Source organism: Aphanomyces invadans (genome assembly GCF_000520115.1).
Source record: "Aphanomyces invadans strain NJM9701 unplaced genomic scaffold supercont1.21, whole genome shotgun sequence".
Lineage (NCBI taxonomy): Eukaryota > Oomycota > Saprolegniomycetes > Saprolegniales > Verrucalvaceae > Aphanomyces > Aphanomyces invadans.
In genome coordinates this window covers 936,024-940,273 of record NW_008580166.1, presented here as the reverse complement: position 1 = coordinate 940,273, position 4,250 = coordinate 936,024, and positions in this window count along the sequence as shown.

The window sequence follows — 4,250 nt, the reverse complement described above, 5'->3', positions numbered from 1 at the left end:
TCAGTACTCACGCGACCGTGTCGCGGATGCGGGTGCGGGTGCGCCTAGCTGCCATGTCGCGGGTGCGGGTGCGCCTAGCTGCCATGTCGCGGGTGCGGGTGCGGCTAGCTGCCGACTTCTACAGACCACGCACACTCGACGTCGCGACATCATTAGTTTGATCCATTTGGTCGCTACAAAAATTGCCACGAAAAGCATATGTACTGGTCATGTTGCTGTGCTTTCACTCTATTGTGCAAGTGTGTTGACTTTCGACAACATTGTAGAGGTTGTGAAGAAGGGTATGGGCACTGAGCAACAGAAACCAACGCACCTACCTGCTGGACTACGGCAACTGACCCTTCGCGACTGCGCGGTGAAGACCATTCTGGCGGCACGATCTGGGAAAGCGCCTGGGATCAATGGTTCACTCCGTGTCCAAAAATCGGAATGTACTGTGCTGTCAAAATTTTCCATTCTAATTGTGTGCAATAACACTTGTATTCTTGTGTTTTTCAATTTGAATCCAGCACAACCATCGGATATAAATGCCTCTTCATAATCGATGAAATAGGTCAAGTTGAATTATGTCTTAACATCTTGCATCAGACTGTATCTTTTCATCAACATTGGAACGATATGAGTGCAATTAAATCCGCTTACGAGGTGTTTTGGTAGGATGTGTTTCGTGCATACTTTCGATGCGATTTGCACTGCACTGCGCTGGGATTGGCGATGGTGTGGAAGGCTATTTGTGGAAGTGTTTTTGCACATTATTATCTATAGCAGCAAAAGGGTTGCTAAGTAACTTCCTTCAGAGCTCTGCTTGCAACTATAAAAAGGCGACATTTCGCGCGAACTGATTTCGCCCAAACATTACGCGGACCGCTAATTGCAATAACATCCATTACGTGTCGACATGAAGCAATAGCCGTTTCGTCCAAGTTGAATGTACGAGTCCATGAACTACAATGGCACCTTGCAATGATTTAATCTACGAATGCACTGTACACCATCGTAAAAAGCGTGGGTGCGAGATGACTTAGACAACGCGCTTGGTAGGCTGTGGGGGCACTGCTGCAGAAAACGGCTGTACCATCCTGCGGTCAACGCCCCTGTGGGTTCAGCCGACAGTATACTTGATTTGCCTTGACAACGACCGCATGCCTGTCTTTGGGGGCCGTCGCGCTGCATGAAACAGACCCATGTGACGAAGTCTTCTTCGCAGCCGCTTTACCGCACTCGTTTCGGGGCACGCCGACCCCCTTCAACAACGCTTCTAAACCTTGGCGTATTAATCCAAATGCATATGGAATCCGCGTTTACTGTGCAACAACCGTACCTCTTGTGCCGACCATCACTACTTGGACAGCAGTAAAGAGGTTCACCTTTGGGTACCGATCTCGGCGCCGGTGTGGTTCCATCTTTAGCGGCAAACAAGGATGAACAATTTGAATCCGACGAGTGTATATAGAAATATTGAAAGTTGATCGGCAAGATTGGTTCGGCTTAAATTTGCACATTTTGGTAATTAACGTTAACGTACACTGCTTTGGTCCTAATAAACCGACATTTGGCGTTTTAATGTTGTCCATAGCGTGATATATCCCACCGTGAAGACATTGGCGTTTTAATGTTGTCCATTGCGTGAAAGATCCCACCGTGAAGAGGTCATGTATACAAAATGTGCAGTTGACACGCAACCGTATTGTTCGGATAATAAGTTATTTGACTAATCAGGATAAAGATCAGGATAAATATTCGAGAGCTTGCAAGGATTAACTCTGAGTTGGTGCCTCCTCTGGAATCTGCGTGCATCAGTCATCACCTTGCCAGTCTCGAAGCGTGAGCATCTTTTGCCACCTCGCCCAGTGGACGGGTTTTTGTAGATTTAGATTCGAGAGCTGGCGCGGTGGCTGATGTGCGCGGAGGAGGACTCGAAAAGACTAGCCAGGAGTACACTGTCCTGTGGAGATGAATGTTCGTGGACACACAAAACAACGAAAGGCAATTGCTTATGACATCGCATTTAGTACTTGTCGAAGGACTACGTCATAGACAGCACACAAGGAACTATACCTGAAGAAACTTTGTTCACGAAAAATGAACGCCTGTGAACTCACTTTACACACGTTGTCTACGGGAGATGAATGCGCTTAGACACCCAAACAAAAGGTACTTTCGAATTCGAAGCAAGCAAAAGTGTGATAGCAAATGCATTGTCACTGCTGTATCAAGTGGTCGTGGAAGTTGATTCTTGCTCGAGGATGTCAAGAGTCTCTTGGGGAGGTGGATCCGTTGTGAGACCTTAGGCTCAAAGCTCTCGGTAGCTCAAAATTCTTGAATTGAGTAAGCCAGGCGACGACATTTTTGTAGTGCTTTCGTAACTGTGGTTGCACCCTACGCCTCAACGCCGTGCTCGCGAAGAAATGCAAGGGCAGCTCTCTCGGCCGCAGCTCCAACATTCATGACGTCGTCTCGGTAAGTTGGAGAGCTTCCCCCATGGTGTCGGGTAAAAACTACTTTATCTAGGCCACAAAATGTCGAGATACGTAATTCATTTTCTTTGAAACACCTTCAGCATGCATTCTCGGTACGTCACTCGTACCATGTCGATTGCAAACGCTGTACTGACGATTGCCGTTGTTTCTTGGAAGGCTTGGCGTCGTGCGACTTGGGAAACGCTGTTGCACCGTCACGCTGTTCGTGTCCGTGCCGCTTGGGCGTTAACTTGCCTTGGGCAGTTGATTCCATCGCCTTTCTAGTGCTTTCAGTATCTCCTCTTGCCGCCGCGTAATCTCCACGAAGCGTTCAATGACAGCCGCTTGATGCCGAATAAGGGTGAACTCGACAGATCAGGACGTATCAACAACGCCTTTTTGATGTTGTAGCTAGCTTTACCAAGGTTGGTGCATGTAGCAAAAGTTGCGTCTGGACGGCCTGGATGCGACCGTGCGTTTACGAGTCAAACAACTACGAATCCACGAGCGACACGTGATCGATTGGTGCCCAACCACGCAGAACCTTGGTCGCTTTGTGATTTTCACTTGATGTGTTGAAAATAGAGTTGAGCTCCTCGTTGGTTGGAGAAAATTTTACACGCCGTGTTCAAAGATCGATCGGGTGGTCAGGTGCTCCGATACGTTCGCGTCCTGTGCCCCAACAAGCAATAGCGCATGAGACGTAAGCTGCTGATGAATGCGGAACACACCCGCGATTCGCCCAATGATCCGAGTCACGTGACTGTAAATCGTAGGTTGATGCTGATAATTGGCCGTGGCTGCCTTGGAGTCGTTCGAAGACATACCAGGAATATTGTGTACCTCAATCAATGGAATCAATGGTTTGTCGTCGCTCACGGACTGAGTAGCATCAAACGTTGGTACGTGGTTGTTCTCGACGATTTGCGGACACGGCCCAATCTGTACAATCTTTGTCAGCGCGATCGCAAGTACTGAGACATGTTGTGTTTCTGCAACATGGCAAGGTGACGCTCGACCCAGTACCACAGCAGCGCCTACAGAGCAGTATCTTAATCGTCGTTTGTTGTGTTGCAATTGCATAGAGAAAGCTAGCATGCAACGAAGCGCGCGTTTGGTACCTGCTTGCGCTTGCTTAACGACAGTCCCACCGTCCTTCTTCGGCTAGTTTTGCAATAATATCGCCGCTCGCAGTAACCATGCATCGATGAGAGATTGAAAATGTGGTAATTCGTCGAGCCTCCCCTTCAGCCACTTTGGGGCACTTGAAAACGTTGTGGTCTTGACTAAAACACTTGAAACACGCCTTTTTCCTTTGGGTGAAATGGCTGTTGGGGACTTTGTTCACATTCGAGACAGCAGCGACTGTCTTCGGCTTTCTTGTGTCAGCCTTGGCTGGCTTTGCCTTGTCCACCGACACTCTGGCGTAATCCTTCGCAGGCTGAGCAAAACCAGCTTGCATTATCGGCTGGCCAAAGCGCCGCATATAATCGGCCAACCATGTCTTGAAAGCCCGCGCGTCCTTCTTGAACATTCGGTTCTCATTGAGCTTCATGAGCTCCTTCACACGTTTCTGCACAGCTGGCGGGGTGATGGCTGCCATCAGATAGTCCACCGTTAATCTTGGTTCAGCCTCAGCAAACCCCTCCATGGAGAGGCGAGCTGAGATAGCTTCAAAGTCGCTGACCAACTTGGAAACTCTAGACTCCGAGGACTGGACAGACGGGTCCATCTTGAGCTTAGCCATCGCCAGGTTAAGCTTGTTCATGTCAACCGGGTCACCCTCGCGAG